The sequence below is a fragment of the Papaver somniferum genome, chromosome 9, assembly GCF_003573695.1.
Source record: "Papaver somniferum cultivar HN1 chromosome 9, ASM357369v1, whole genome shotgun sequence".
Taxonomy (NCBI): domain Eukaryota; kingdom Viridiplantae; phylum Streptophyta; class Magnoliopsida; order Ranunculales; family Papaveraceae; genus Papaver; species Papaver somniferum.
In genome coordinates, this window is record NC_039366.1 from 114306180 (window position 1) to 114323743 (window position 17564).

Sequence of the window (17564 nt, forward strand, 5' to 3'; positions counted from 1 at the left end):
TTTCTCATGCTCTATAAATCCGGTAACGTCTCAACTTACGACTAAGTTCAATTACTGGTATTATTATTTATGGCCGGAAAATCAGCATTTAATGCTGACTGAGGAACACAGCTTTCCTCAGTAAGCAGGGGACTTAATGTAGATGGTGGATTTTCGACAAAGGATAAATTCGTAAACTCATAATTATACGAAGCTCTGATTCAGCAATCAGACGTGAGTATCGAGACACGGGTCTCTCATCGAATTCTCAACGGAGAGTACCTTCTCTCAGAGTACATGTGGATATGTAGTCTCATGACTGGATAGCGGCATATCTCATGAATACTGAATACTTTCAGTGATTATTTCTATATAGCATCATGTGATGGACGGCTCCTAGACAGCTTGCTCTGCTAGTATAGAATGATAACGTCTTCAGGAACAAACAACGAGTTTACCTGACTATATAAAGGATATGACTTACCGACAAGCTCATATCGGGATAATTAATGCTCCTATACAGCTTGCTCTGCAAGTATAGATCCACAAAGTTAATTATTCCTAATTGCTCCTATTCCATGGTCGAATCCACGACTGGTCCCGTGGAATGGCAATAACAATTGTTCTGATCGAATCCACGACTTGATCTCATAGAATAGCAATAACTATATTATCCCATTACTCCGATTTCATGATCGAATCCACAACTGGTCTCATAAATGGTAATAGATAAATCTTAATTACTCCGATTCTATGGTCGAATCTACGATCCCATGGAACGGTAATGCTCACTTTATTATTCTGAATTCGTAGTCGAATCCTCAGCTGATCCTATGAATTAATAATAAACGTCTTATTACTCAGTTTTGTGAATTATTCTCCACTGGATTTCACAATTGGTAATAAGTAATCAACAACCGGGCGTCTGAGCTACCTCTAAGTAAGCCCCGATTCAAATGGTGAAGGTGTATTCAACGATGATAAACTAACAGTCACCGCACGAACGAGTATTTCAAAAATACAACGAAACGATGAACCTATGCAAAATAGAGAAGAAAATAATAAATAATTAAAAATATTGACAGGGTGCTGGGAGCACGGACACACGACCAACCGACCGTGTCGTGGTCAATCCCACGCCAGTTTTATATTTTTAATGCATTTTTATTATTTTCCATGATTTAATGAAAATTCTCTCATTTTATCAAATCTCCTTCGTCTCGAGGAAACTCCTCGGTTTCATGGTACTTCCATAAATCCATAAAAATAATATAAAATTAAGGAAAGGAGTGTGGAGCGTGACCATTGGCCAACCGGCCATGCCTTGGTCCCAACCGGCCCCACACCCCACGGTTCCTTATTATTTTATTATTTCTCTAATTTCATGAAAAAACTCCTTGATTTCATGGTATTTTGCACAAATCATCAAATAATAATAAAATAAAATAAATTATGAAAACTTGTGTGACCGGGCCTTGGCCGGCCGGCCATGCCCAAGACGGTCCCACACGCCCCTTTGTTTTATTATTTGATTATTAGTTTTCCTTGAATTCATCAAATTCCTTGATTTCATGGTATTTCTCTCAAATTAGGAAAAATTCCCTCAAATCATCAAAATACCTAAAAATATTAAAAAATTAGGGAAACTCGTGGGACCGGGCCCTAGACAGCCGGCCATGCCTTCCACGGTCCCACACACCCATGTTTTTATTATTTTAATATTTTTTGCTTCCCTGAACTCATGAAAACTACTTCAATTCATGGAAACTCCCTAAATTCATCAAATTTTTCAAAATTCATGAATTTTTCATAAAATCATCAAAATATTATAAAATTAAGGAAAAGGCACCATGGGACCGTGGTCATGACCGGCCGACCATTCCTTGACCATGGCGGTCCCACGCCTCCTCATTCCTTATTTTATAATTATTTTTCATCATCTCATGGTGTTTTCCTCAGTTTCGTCGAAACTCTAATTTTAGCATATTTTCTCGAATGGATGCTCAATTGCACGCCTGAAAATATCAAAATTCTCAGGACTGAGACGCGGATGCCTTGAGGACACGAGCACGCTATCTTGACCGACCAAGATTGGCTCTTTGGCTCACGGAAGCCGGTCCCATCAATTTTCACAGTTTTGACCTAATTTGCTCAATTGCTCGTATTAGGTCCAAAACTCTTCCAAATACTTTGGATTTTCATGAAGTGATCGTCAGGCGGTCACGTGACAACCCAGGGCCGGTTTCATGACTCCATGGTCGGTCCCTCGCCTCGTCATAATTAATTAGGTTTTCTCACCTAAGGCTCAGACGAGCATTTTCGAATAAATGATTAAATCAGCATTTAATCATTCTTCCACCAAAAAATCGCCAACTCTTCAGGAGTTCTTCGTATTTGCTCACGTGAGCATATGGACACTACATGGTTGATCCACGGTCCCATGTAGTCGCTCCCTCCTTCCTCCCATGGTTGAAATTCTGACGAACCATGAATTGATCATCAATTGATCAAATTAGGGTTTCTGAATCCAAGGATCATCATTCCAGATTCTAACCTTAATAATTTTACGAAGACCTCATGGTCATTAATTTTATTAATTATGCTCGGTTCAACGACCAATATTCTAATTAATATTTTTGGTACGCTTCCAATAACCCATCAGATGAGAAACACATGCTCAGACGGTCAAATATTCAACAATTCATCACATGAGCAACACTTGCTCAGATGAGGAATATTTGCTCAATATTGGTTCAACAATCAATATTCAACGATCCATCGAATGAGCAATACTTACTCACTTCATCGTAAGAACTATACCTCTGTCTCATGACATGTTCAATTCATGAGTTTCAGAACATCATGTTCAACTCAACGACTACATGGACTCATCGTCCCACCAAACCACGAAGTCATCAATTGACTAACAAACCACGAGACGTCAATCGTGTCACTTGGGGGGATATCACTTAGGGTTTTGGTCGTGCAATCAGTTGAAGGAATTCACGAGGTAGTGGTGGAAAATCGACCAAGTCTCCACACGTTGAGCAAATGGTTTCAAACACGATCTCCACTTCCCCACTCCTTGATTCCATCAACTGTCACACTTCATGGAATCATGGTGTCTAAAATTCCAGAAATATAAATAAGTCTCTGAATCATGATTGAATCATAAGCATCATCAGTATCATCAATCTCACGTCTCATCGACAACACGAGATCATCAACTCATCAATTGAGCAACTACTCTCAATTGAGCAATTTCAATCACTCAGAGCTTATCTATTCGGAATTCACACACCCACAATCTTTGATTACCATTGATTCCACACATTTCTCAGCTTCCCTCCTACAGATCAACCCATCCTCTCTTGTGACCGAATTTACTCTAGAACGGTCATTGTCTTGATTTAGGCCAGAGTACTACAGACTGATCTCTCGAATCTAAAGCACCCCCTTTACAGCGGTGCATCTGTGTGAGGTTTAATATTTCGCTCGGTTCGAGGAGTCTCCTCCATACGGTCGTCTCCTCAATTCCTTAAAAACCAGCAAATCGTTTTTCCCCATCTACAGCTGTAAACTGCCAGACCAACACCCCAGTATGTATCCCCCAGTTTGTGACATGATTGATGTCTCGAATGTGGGGATCGTGGGACCCACAAAAGGTAGCATGTAATGCTAGGTTAAATAACTAATTTATTTGGGAATTTGATACTTGTAAAATATCACGTGAATTCTATGCATGTAATGCATCGAATATATTCAGCATGTATGAAGCATCACTGTTGAGCGTCTTAAAATAGCATCATGTCCATCCTACTTCATGTGATGGTTTGGAGGCTGCGCAAGCAAGTCCTCTCTTGGCTGACCACATGGTGTGGTAGAGTGGCGGATGGTAATCACCACGACACCTCATTAACCAACTAACTCCTGACCAGGGTTGTATAACCAAGCAGGTGAAGTTGAACAAACGAGATGATATTTGAGACACTCATCTGCGACCGTTAGTGGAATTAGGGTTCATGAAGAGGTGTGCAAGCATCACTCTTCATCTTGGTCGAGTCCAAGCTTGGGACATGATTTTGGCAAGGCCGATTGGGCATGCGTGTAGACGGCATGCCGGTGTACATGCCCATACCTCATCTCTCGTGAAAGTGTAATCTAGATCGCTCAATTTGTCCGGCAAAGAGGAGCGTCTAGGATTGATTCGCGACAGAGATTTTGTGCCGCAAAGGCCGCACGTCATGCCAAATTTGGGCGCGCGTTTCGAGGCGACCAAGCCTGGTCGGTCTTGGCCGATTAGTCTGGTGTGCAGACGACGGGCTGGTGTACACGTCTGTATTTCATTGTCCCATAGAAACATGATCTAAGCCACTCAATTTGTCCGGCAAAGTTCAGTGGTCGAGATTAGTTTGCAATTGGGAGGTGTGACCACGCCTAGTTTGGGCGTACGAATCGATGCAACCAGGCATGATATGCCTTGGCCGATCGGGTGTGGAGATAGATGGGCCCACAGTGATCATGTTGATCCGCACCAGACCTGCCTAGTCTATTCCTGGACCCTTAATTCGTGCAGGAGAAAATGGACGCTCGTGATGTTCAAACCCTAATTAGGGTTTCACCGGCCGTGCGTCATGCCTTGTTTGGGCGCACGAACTGGAACGACCAACTATAGTTGATCCTGACCGATCGGTCATTTATGTAGGTCGGCCCACGGTGATTGTGTTGATATGCTCTGGGCCCTTTGAATCTACATCTACACCCTCCATCTATGCCTGCGAAGATGGATGGTTGAGACTGCTTTGCGACACATGTAATGTGTCGCAGACCCTAAATTAGGGTTTCACGTCCGCGCTGCTTTAGCTGGACGATTTGGAAAGCCATGCTACCCTTTTGAGGAGGCCGACCATGCGGGGACCGCATTGGGTCGGTGGTGAATACTCCAATACCTGCCTGGGGGTTATGGATCCGATCTAAGCCATCCAATCATGCTGGTGAAGTTGGATGGTCGTGATCGTTTTTAAGACTGATACGGACATTCCAGATGCTCGATCGGGCTAGTATAACACTCCGAGAGTTATAGTTGTACGAGTATTTCGTACATGCCTCCTTATTTAATGCTTGGAGATTTGTGTTGCTCTGCTGAGAGCGATCACTCAGTCGTCATGCCGCACCAATAATGAGAATGGAGTAGTACAGGAAATACAAGGCTGGTCATGCATTAATTGGTAATGCTATAAGTTTATAGTGAAGAAGTATTCTCCACTTTATCAACGGCTTTATCCTTTGCAGTATGTTACCGCATAGTTTTGGCTTTTACAATTTTAGCCTTAAATGAAAATCCACCATCAACAACCGTTAGATGAAAACCTGATTTAGATTCAAGCTAATATTTCTCAACCATTAGATCGAAAACTTAGCTTGTCACACACACTTGGGTAGACGTTTACTGGTTTTGTGAAAACCATGCCCAAACGTGTACGTGTATGTTGGTTCAACATAGTAACCCAAAAGATTAACCATATGAGAAATTCATACTAACCTAGTTCTTCTTCACCATAACTAGTTCAATTGACTCAAATGAACTAGTTAGAGAGTTGTTCAATTGCTATAAGGTCTTATGTAACTACACAAGACACAATTGAAACAAAGATGATTCGATTCGATGAATCGGCTCATGAACTTTATAGCCACGGTTTGCATAAAGCATTCCTTGGTAATTTAAGTTTCATGTTCAGAGCACATCTTTAGATCATAACCACTTAAGCTCACAAACAAGTTCGCGGACTTAAGGAAACCGACAGAGTTTTCCAAACTCAGCAGAAAATCTCGGCAAAGAGACTTCCGCCAGTTCGCGGACTAGGTTCGCGGACTGAGTTCGCGGAATAAACACGCAAACGAGTTTTTGGAAAATCTCAGCAGAAATTCTCGGTACGAGAACTTCCGCCAGTTCTCGGACTTGGCAAAGACAATTCCTCCGATTTCTCTCAATCAACAAAGTTCGAAAACTTCGTCTTAAGGAATACATGGTTATGTAATCTAAACTCTCATTCCAATCATTGAGACATTCTCAGAGGACGTTATATATCTGTTATTCACAGACCGTTTCACGTCAGAGCAATTTTCAAAGTAATTGAAACTTTTCATGACTTTCGTCACTAGGTGAAGTTAAACTTGATCAAAGCGAAACGCTTTACCAACACAATTTCGAGAAAAAGATAAGTAGTGAATACTCAGCTCGAAATGTCAAATGTGTATGATCCAGTCTATATAGCATACGACTTTTTGTCTCATAAGAAGTAGGAGATAGAATAGATAGACTTTTGAGTGATAGATAAGTTCAAGTATCCACATACCTTTCTGTTGATGAAGTTCCACGGTTCCCTGAGTAGATCTTCGTCGTTGTATGATGAATCGCCATGAAGTCCTTGATCTCAACTACAATTTTCTATCCTAGTCCGAGACTTAGCTATAATAGACTAGAAATCAAGACTCATAGTTTTGATCACTAACATTGACAAACATGCTTGATATAGCAACGCATGCGAGGTCGACCGAGCTATGCTCTAACACCAGGCGCTACTTCGTGCTACTGGCATGTGCTAACTATGCCATCCATGCCACAGTCATGCCGCACGTGCTAAATAGAGTTACGACACGCCAAACCCTAATTTTGCTAAAAGTTGCCATGCCAACTGGATCCAGTGACTCTCCCGAGACCTCAAGATTAACTTAGAAACATGTCCAATGTTGCCAGAAGCCATATTTGGGTCTAACACCAATATGCCAAAACAGCTGCCACGGCTACGCCAAGCACCACTATGCCAATGGCGCCACTTCGCTATACAACAAGATGCGGCCATAATCAATGGACGTCCTTCCTCAGAGATGCAATCTCAGCCATCCAAGTTCGCCACCGAACTGACAGACTTGTGGCAAGTTTCAGGCGACCAGCTGCCTAAATCTAGTGGCCATGGCTACGCCAGGCGCCACTTGCATCACCGTGCCACTGGAATGCACGAGCCATGCCAGCCATACCACATTTCCACTGGCGTACACCAAAACACCACCGCGTCATTATCAGGCGCCAACACAAGGTAGCCATAATCAACGGCTACCCTCCTTCATGAGATGCGATCTCAACCATCGAAGTTCACCACCGAACTGACAAACCTGTGGCAAGTTTTAGGAGACCAGCCAAAACAAGCCTAATAGCATTGCATGCTATTTTCCTGCAGTAAGTCCCTTGGCTTTGACTTTCCACACGTAGCAAAGTGCTACATGTTTTCCACGAAAACACTCGAGACATCAAACATGTCACAAACTGAGGGATGCTCATCAGGGTATTGGTCTGGCGGTTTACAGCGTGCGACGTGCAATGCGCCCGTTACAAGAAAGTGTCATGAAGCAAGACAATTAGTGGTGGTAAAAAGTAACGGTGTAAACGAATTCACTTTCTTCATCATGGAAGCATAATGACTGACGGTTACACGTTACTCTATTCTTCCACCACTCAATCGTTTCCACTTCTTACGAGACCAAGGTATGTTTCAATATGACTTGTATAAATAGGCTTCACCTATTTTTACCAAACAACAAGTTTTGGTCGGCAACAACACAATATCTAGAAATCACCTGGTAGCTTTCCATTCGGCTAGCTAGTTCTACTTTCAGATACAAGTCATAAACAACCACACCTTCAGAATCAACGATTCTGGTCTCAACACTCTCTTAGATTCCCTCCTAAGACCAACCCTTCTCCTTCACTTTGTGACCGAAGCAAGCCTGGAACGGCCATTTCTTCGTTTAGGCTAGGATTGTACAGATTGATCTCTCAAATCAAAAGTACTCCCATGCAGTGCATTGTTTAGGGTTTAGATTCTTTTCTCATCCATACACCAAAAATTACCAAAATCAGCAGAAACAGTTTTCACCCATAAACAAGAGGGTCTAACAACCACACCCAATATTTCGTTTAGGAAATCTGTATGAACTAACTCCAATATATTCCCAAGAGAATCAACTAGACAGTCAGACTCAATCAAGGAAAATACATCCAAGAGTTAAATCTCAATTTCTCAATCAATCTGCAATCGAATAGATAGAAATTTGTGAGCCGAATTAATATGAGAAATAACTTGGATGGTACTAAAGACCAATTCCAAACGTCAATCAATTTTAATCAACAACCAAAGGTTGGATTCACCAATTGATTGAACTACGCACAACCTGTGATATTTCAATTATATAAAAATATAATGCGGAAACGAAATAACACAGACACCAGAAATTTTGTTAACGAGGAAACCGCAACTGCAAAAAAAACCCGGGACCTAGTCCAGATTTGAACACCACACTGTATTAATCCGCTACAGACTCTATCCAACTACAAGTTAACTTCAGAATGGAATGCAGTTGATCCCTAACCAATCTCACACTGATTAAGGTACAGTCACGTTCCTTACGCCTCTTGAACCACGTCGGATTTTGCGCACTTGATTTCCTTAGCTGATCTCACCCACAACAAAGAGTTGCTACGACCCAAAGTCGAAGACTTGAAAAACAAATCTGTCTCGCACAGAAAAGTCTATTAAATAGATAAATCTGTCTCCCACAGAAATACCTACGAATTTTTTGTTTCGTCTTTTGATAAATTAAGGTGAACAGGAACCAATGATACACCAGTCTTATATTTCCGAAGAACAGCCTAGTAATATCAATCACCTCACAATAATCTTAATCAATGGAAGTGAAACAAAATATTGTGGAATCACAAACGATGAGACGAAGATGTTTGTGATTACTTTTTATCTTACCTATCGGAGATTAAATCTCGAGCAAATCTTAGAGAAGATAGTACTCAATACGATAGAACAAAGTAAGATCAGAACAAGCAACTACAGAAAAATAGTTGGATATGGCTTCAGACTCCTAATGAAGTCTTTAAGTCGTTAACCTATAATGGTTTTAGGAAAAACCTAGGTTAAAGGAGAATCGACTCTAGTCGCAACTAGTATAACACAGGAGGTGTGGGGATTAGGTTTCTGAGTTGCTAGAGTTCTCCCTTATATAGTCTTCAAATCAGGGTTTGCAAGCAATGTTACCTTGGTAACAAAGCATTCTTTATTCACCGTTAGATGAAAACCTGATTAGAGTCAAGCTAATATCTTTCAACCGTTAGATCGAACTTAGTTTGTTATAAACAAATAAAATGTGACTTGATTTAGGTATGAGTAACCGTACCCAAATGTGTGCACATAGTTGGCTCAACAATAGTTAACCGAAGTTAGCCATATGAACACTTTCATATCAACCTTGTTCATCTTAATTAATCACAACTAGTTCAAATGACTCAAATGAAACTAATTATGGAGTTGTTCAATTGTTTATATTCTCATAGAAGTATACAAGACACAATTGAAGCAAAATCGATTTTGATTCACTTGAATCAACTCATGAACATTATAGCCACGGTTTGAAAAAGATTGCATTCCTTAATATATAAATGTATTTGTTCATGAAAAAACCGATTTTAGAACTTAACCCACTCAAGTATGCAAACGGGTACCCATACTTAGAGTTCCGACTTGGTCTGGGTTCGCTAGTATGCGAACGGGTACGCATACTATCGTACGTGCCAAACTCAGTTGAATTCCCGGACTTGAAATTTTCAGTCGGTACACATACGGGTATGCATACTAAGTTCCCGGACTTCAACTATCAAACCAGTACGCATACGGGTATGCATACTATGGTTCCCGAAATTTGAATAACTTGCAACAGTTAGCATACAAGTACGCATACTGTGTTATATCCAATCAATGATTAATCGTTCTAAACTCCATATTAATCATTGAAACATTCATGGAAGACGGGAATATCTATCTCACACAAACTATTAGTTCAAAGAAATTTTCAAGTGATTAATAGATCAATACGAAATATTCCGAGTCTACATCAAATGACCGTCTCACACAAATCATGTAAGATGTTACCAGGCGATTTTCACATGATCATCTTTTGACTTTCCTCAAGAATAAAGATGAACTTGGTTAAAGCGAAAGCTTACCAACACATATTTCGAGAAATATGTAAGCGAGTTAAACTCAGCTCGAAATATCAAATGTGTATAATATAAAGTCTACATAGCTATACGACTTTTGTCTCAATAGGAGATAAAATAGAAATAGACTTCTGAATGATAGATGAGTTTACGTCTCCACATACCTTTTGTTGATGAAGTTCCACAAGCTCCCCTTGGCAGTTCTTCGTCTCCAATCGATAAACGCCGTGAAGTCTAAAGCTCAACTACACATTCTATCCTAATCCGAGACATAGCCATAAATAGACTAGAAATCAAGACTTATAGTTTTGGCAACTAAACTTGACAACAAGCTTGAGATAGCAACGCTTGCGAGTTTGACCGAGCAGTGCTCTAACAAAATGACCCGTCGAGTGGGAGAAACTATGTCACGCCTTCCACGACACCTGGAAGGGGACATGAAGCAATATTTGAGATATCCAATACAGGAATGGTGAGACCACCAGAAAGATTTGTATTGGGGTGATGTTCCAAGTATACAACCGCCATTACTACACTAAATGCATGCCACCGTAGTACGTTAATTGTGCATCCGCCGCTAATGCACGCTTCTTATCAATCATAAAGTATACAAGTTGTATGTTGCGCTAAGTCCACGTCCATTTCTCATCAGTTTAGCATAATGAAAACTCGGTACACACAAGTGGAGTTAGCAAATGGAGTTTCCCCTTAGCCAGAGAAGTATGGCAAAACACCATAATTTCCAGAAACATGTGTATGGATAATATATGTAAGCTTGCACGGAAATATATGAAATATACGTGACGAACTCTGTAAATAGAAACTGCTTATTCCTGACAAGACATAGCTCATTTTGTGGATAACAATGTACTACTTTTGTTTGTACCAAAAATTACTTTTAGGCACAAAACATGATTGATTGATGATGATGATGTGAAATTAAGGTTAGAAGACAAATCAAAGATAAATAAAGGAAACAAAAATTTAACGTGGTTCGACGAGTTATACCTACATCCACTGATGAATCCCCGTTGGAAGAGCTATTTTTCTGATGTAAGGATTACAATGGTTTTTCTAATCACTTTTAGAGTTTGCTGATGTATTCCTTTGTGCATTTTGGTGTATCCATGTGTGCTCTTTTAGGGTTGAGATCCTCCTCTATTCATACAGTTGGATTTGTGGGTTAAATCCTAATTTGGAAATAAACTTCATGTGCAACGACTTGGTCAATACGCAATCCATAAACTTCTAGAATGTTCCTGCAGATTCTGGCATGGGATCTGAAAACGGGCCAAACTGTCATGGACCAACGGATCTGACTGGTGGGACTTGACTTTGACCGGTGAGTTCACTTTGACTAATGGCTTGACTTTGGTTGGTATGCATTGACTCTTGCTATTGGCCGCATGTTGACTGCGATAGTTGAGATTTGATTGGCATGACTTGTTGGCGGACTGGCTTGACTGTTGGCAGGCATAATGGGTTGGCATACTCGTTGGCGACATGGCTAATAGCATAGATGAAAAAATGAATTGTAGACTGGATGACAGCACGACTGGCAACATGGTTGGCAAACTGGAACAAAACCGGGAGAATGAAGTCCACGAACCGAGTTAAGTGAGTCGATTCGAACGAACTGGACCGGTGAAGTAGGCTAAAAAAAATGGACCGGTGAACTGGTATGACAGACAAGGTCTTGACCATTTGATGTTGACTTTGACCGTTGGCCAGTAGTTGACTTTGACTATTGACCAGCAGTTGACTTTATGGCAGGCTGAGCAGGCTGGTGGGTTGGCTGAATGGCAGACTTAGATGACAGGCGAATGATGGTCCAAAAAACATTCTGGCCCAATATGTGGCAATTTTGTCGTGGTACAAACAACATTCTAGAGTAGATTCTGCTTTACTATATTTTAAATGTAATTTGTACCCATTATAGAGGTGAAATCCAACCAGATAAGACACCAGCAACCCATGCTTTGTAATTCCGATAAAGGGAAAGGGTTAACCTGGAAACAGAAGGCAATTATGCTGAACAAAAGCATCCACACGGTCAGCGCAACACTAAATAAGGACTTTGCTACAATCGGAGCAGCAGTGGCTGGTCCATTTTTGGGACATGACGTGTCACAATCTTAACGGTGAAGAGGGGAATGACTCTAGCATTGGGATTGGTAGTGGGGTGAAGATGGGAATAATCAAAGGTCTGGATTGGTTGTCCCAAATCTGGCCCATATTAGTTGTCCCAATTCTAGAGTTTTTTCCACTAATAAGCAGTCTGTGGGAGATGTTTTAACAAGCAATCAACTCATACCTTCCAGAGTAAACCGATAATCTACGCAATATAGATTATGCACACATTGAAAACAACAATACGTTCTTGGTGTCAAAAAGTTCCTCTTTCTTTCTCCATCTTCATTTCACTGATATAAAATGTACGAAATACCAATAGGCCCTACAAATAATATATTAGAGCTAGTTTGGTCCAGTTGACTGGGTCAACTGTTTGTTTGGTCCTTTTTGAAAATATAAATTATAGTTTGGTCCTAGGGTGACGTCATGGATGATGTAATTGTCATCTTATAGTGGCAGAAATACCCTTTTGGGACCATTACATCATCCATGATGTCACCCTAGGCATATATACTCAATTATCAAGAGAGATGAAATCATTTTCAGATTTACTTTCTCTCTCATTTTTCTTTTTTCCAGATCTATTTTTTTCTCTACTTTTTTCTTTTCTGTTGCTGCATAGAAAAGATAAGATTTCTAGGGTTTTAATTGCAGAGATGATGCGAAACAAGAAACAAAAAATGATGCTGCTACTGTTGAAGTTCATCTTCGCCGCTGCTGCTGAAGGTAAACGAGTTTTTTTCTTGATTTTAATCTGCTGCTGCATCTGTTTGATAAAGACGACGATGAAACAAATCTGTTTGATAAAGAAACAACACGAGTTGATGAAGACGACGATGAAACAGATATGTTTGATAAAGAAACAACACGAGTTGATGAAGACGACGATGATGAAAACGAGTTTTTTTCTTGATTTTAATCTGTTGCAGCATCCATTTGATAAAGACGACGATGAAAACGAGTTTTTTTCTTGATTTTCTTGCTACTAGTGTTGTTGAAGATGGTGGAGACGATGAAGATGATGAAGACGACGAAGATTTGTGGTGAAGATGTTGTTGTTGAAGATGAACTCGTGTTTTGTTGTTGAAGACGACGAAGATGATGAAGATGATGATGTTGCGTTCATTCCATAAATGAACTCTGTTTTTTTTAGGTTTTTATATGGAGTTCATTTCTGGAATGAACTCTGTTTTGTTAGGTTTTTATATGGAGTTCATTTCTGGAATGAACTCTGGTTTTTTTTAGGTTTTTATATGGAGTTCATTTCTGGAATGAACTCTGTTTTTTTAGGTGATTTCTGAAAAAATAAGTAGAAATTAACAAGAGTTCATTTTGAAGAATGAACTGCTACAAAAAAAATAGAAATTAACACGGAAGGGTGCTTTTGTCCATTTAATATTTTTAAATAATTATGGACCAAACAGTAAACGCGTTTTCCCAAAGGACTAAACAGACATGGACCATCTAAAAAAGGACCAAACGATATTTTTCTCATATAAAATATGAAGGTAACCACCCTTATTAAAGGGTGTGATACAAAGAAATGTTTTGGAAGGGAAATTTTAAATAGGTCGCTGGGTAGTGAATGCATTTTATTTCTATATGTGGCTTCTAGTTAAACTAACCCGTGCCTTGATAAAATGGTAAAAACCAGGATCCACAAAGAACAAAGAGATAACATGATTTATGTGTCATAATAATAATATAATATAAACAAGATAGAACTTGGATAGGATTAACTAATAGGTGACTTAATAAAAAAAATGGTAAAAACCACGATCCATGAAGAACAGGGTGATAACATGATCCATGTGTCATATTATAAAAGGGTTAGGGGGCATTCCGAGAATCGAACTCGGGACCTCTCGCACCCAAAGCGAGAATCATACCACTAGACCAAATGCCCTGTTGTTATGGAAAACAGAATTACTTTATTATGATCAGAGTTTCAATCTGAGCACAGCTACCATGCATCTTCGAAATTTACAGGCTCATATAATTAACTACGGCTACAAGATGGGAACATTAACTGAATCTAGAGGACTAGCACAACCTGATGTACTTGATTATTATGTAGTGCCCCTTGGATAATCGTACTAGAAAGTTACAAGGGGTTACGTTTAGAGAGATGATTATAGCAAATTGAAATGGGTCAGTCATGTATGAATTGATCAGGAATGAAGAATGTGCAACTACCACCGATATGGCCTAGCCTACAATGAATTGAGTGGAGGAATAGGATTCAGCTATGTCAAATGGCCAAAGCAAGGGTAGTAAAACATACCCCGTAAAATGCAGAATGGCATCAGCAGCGACGGAGTTCCCATCTTGAAAAGCCACTCTGCCACCATCATGGGTACTCTCTATCTGTGCTGTTCGGTCTATAGTTAGCAGGTCTCCTCGGCGTCGTTGAGTCTAAACAATTCTGGAATACATTTGTTTTGGAACAAGCAGCTCTAACTTGCAATCAAAGAATTGGCTTACGGTAGAATGAAGCCACATGTTTTCATGGCCTTGCAGCTTTGTAGGTACGCCTTCAGTGAGAGATCTTCCTGCAACATGAACTTCTTTTGCAACTTCAGCAATGTCCCTGGAGACGTCCTGACCACTAGCTGACATTCCTATCACGAACACTACCTGTAAAGGGCAAGAAGATAATAAACATACTTAACTAAAGAAAGAAAAGGATCTGGGAGATGACACAAACATCAATGACATTCAAGCATATTCTCGTTGCCTTTTTCCCACAAAACTTGTTTAACTGCAGTCAATTTCTTCTCCAACTACGATGAAGAACGCCGAGGAACGTAAAAAAGAAGATGGTATTTCACATTGCTGATTTTGAAGTCTAAGGAGTTCATTTTTCGTTTCAACAAACCAGTTTGCAAAACTTCAAACTCCTAAATGTTGCCAAGCTAGCCACAGATATAGTCAAAGCAATCTTTGGAATTCGACTTGCAGAATGTAAATAATTCCACTAAAATTACTGAGAAAAGTTTAACAATTTCAATTAACCTCAGACATGGTCAAACCAGTCCTTGGAATCCGCCTCACACAATGGAAAGCATTCGATTAAAAAACTATCGCTTCTTTTTTCTTTTCTTTGATAAGGATTTAGTTTCTGTGGAGTACTAGCTTGAAGAGAAAATGAAGCTTCTCTTTTTTTTTAAAAAGAAAAAAAAGAAGAAATGATGAAGCTATCTAACTGAATTTTTATATCAGAATAAATGATGTTTTTTTAATGAAAATAGGACACTCACATCAGGTCCAACGAACTCATAAGTCGTAACCATAAAATAGAAGTAAGAGATACAACCTCAGTTAAGCACAAATGACTATAAGGGTTTCGAGGAGGTGTCTTTTGTGACTTATACAACAGTGGACAAACGTCGAAATAGAAAAACATTTCACAAGGTAAGCAGGATATGCAGTTATAATTTAGATTACTAGAAGTAGAAAAGGTTCAAATTTGCCAGCGAATTAAAAAATACTACATCTCACATGATTTAATAATAGCAACTTTTGTTGTTGGGTTAATCCACCTGTGCTACTACATGAAAGACATAATTTGCTACAGAAAGTCACTTTTCCATGGAGTATGAACTATACAATTTAGGTTGATACTATCCTCCTTGTCACCATTATCTGTATAGCTTTTTCTGAACCATTCTCTGTTTAGCTACAATTTTCAATTATTAATAAGAACGACTACATCATCTCTCTTGTTGGCGAATATCATTTCTAATGAATGACTTAAATCCATTCCTCCATCATCATAGAGTCGCAAAACATCCAACTCCAGTGATATTATTAAAGCAAGTTCTAGAGCATGCATCTACCAACAAATGCAAAAAATATAGTTCATTATGCAAAACATATAAGTATGAGGAGAAAAACAAATTGTTTCATACTTGATCACGAAATGGCTCAGTAATTGTGGTTATGCATTTGCTTTCCAGGCCATTCATTAATACCTAGACAGAACATATGGCGCACAAAAGTAACATTCATGACCACTACATTTGTTGCTAAAATTACTTAAGCTTAAGGACCAAAATTTGAAGTACAATCATCCGCTGTAGGTATATGTGAATTGAACCTGCAGTTTCTGACATCATTAAGCTCAGAAATCATGTGGGCCTTCAACATACTTCGGTTTCACTCTATCAAAGACTGTCTACACAAAAACAGTGATACTGTCTTTGAGTAAGCTTAGTCCTTAAGCTCTAATGTTCTTACATACATGCATGGAAGTAGGCAGATCAATGACCATTTGCAGCAAAATAAGCATCAGTAAACAATCAAAGTTACCTTGCAAAGGGCACTGTACATATTTCAGATTTGTTCTCCGGGACTTACAAGATTCGTGCTATCCTGATTTACTAAACATGCCCACAGTCACACATATCATCATTCAATTGACAAACATTAGAATATTCAATTTGCAATAAAAAAAACATCGACTAAACTCAAAAAACGTGATGGGATTCAAATATATATACCTGGAATTTCAGCAATATTTGGCTCAGTATAATGCCCATTACAAACAACCACACCATCGAAACCTCATCCACAGCTTCTCCACCACCACCTCTCATCTTTTCAGCTGATCTAACCACCCATTTCTCCCCATCCTTATCATCATCTTCCAACAACCCAACATGAAACACCTCCGTTTCAAACCTAATCAACTCAATGAGTTTAGAATCATTAGCAAAATCTTCCAAATAATGCAACACCTCTTTATGGGTAATCTCGGAAACCCATAGATTCTCTAGGGAGATTTGATCGAAGAGACTTGTATAGACTAGTATGGATTATGTTTCGAGATTGGATGGATCGTCAATTTCAATGTTTGGATCGTAAACCCATGTTCCTCCGATTTGGTTACTGCGTTCGAAGACTACTGTGGTGTGACCTTCTCTGTGTAACTCTCCAGCTGCAACTAAACCAGCAGCTCCAGCGCCGATCACTGCTACGTTTTTTGATGTTAGAGATGACGGAATTCGTGAATTCATTGTTGAGATGAGTGGTTTTGAGAAGCCACGGATGTCACCACCACCGTATGCTGGTGATGACATCTTTTAAGGTTTTCACTGTGATAAGATAATTTAATGAAAAGTTCCTTATTCTGCTGCAGATTTGTAATCTAAAATGTCTTTTCTCCATGCCGATAGAATAAGGTTTTATGGGAATTTGAAAACTCATATTTTGGTGAGCCACGTGGATGGGTTAAGTGGGACACTCCAGTATTGTAAAAGGAAAGTGGTGGCGTACTAAAGTCAAACCGCCCGGAGTGATAGAGGAGGCCGCTAAGGTTAAGCCGCCAGCGGTCGAAGTTTAGCCGCCAACGGCTAGATTGTTACCGTGAAAAAACAGCTAGATGTTT

At 39.6% G+C, this 17564-nt stretch overlaps 1 non-coding gene and 1 pseudogene across 1 annotated transcript; both read right to left on the reverse strand.

Moving 5' to 3' along the window:
• Window positions 1-14009: 14009 nt before the first annotated feature.
• TRNAP-UGG lies at window positions 14010-14081 on the reverse strand. The gene has a single exon. It is a non-coding gene; the product is annotated as a tRNA-Pro (tRNA).
• Window positions 14082-14148: 67 nt separating this feature from the next.
• LOC113313727 lies at window positions 14149-17243 on the reverse strand (annotated as a pseudogene).
• Between the last annotated feature and the right edge of the window lie 321 nt (window positions 17244-17564).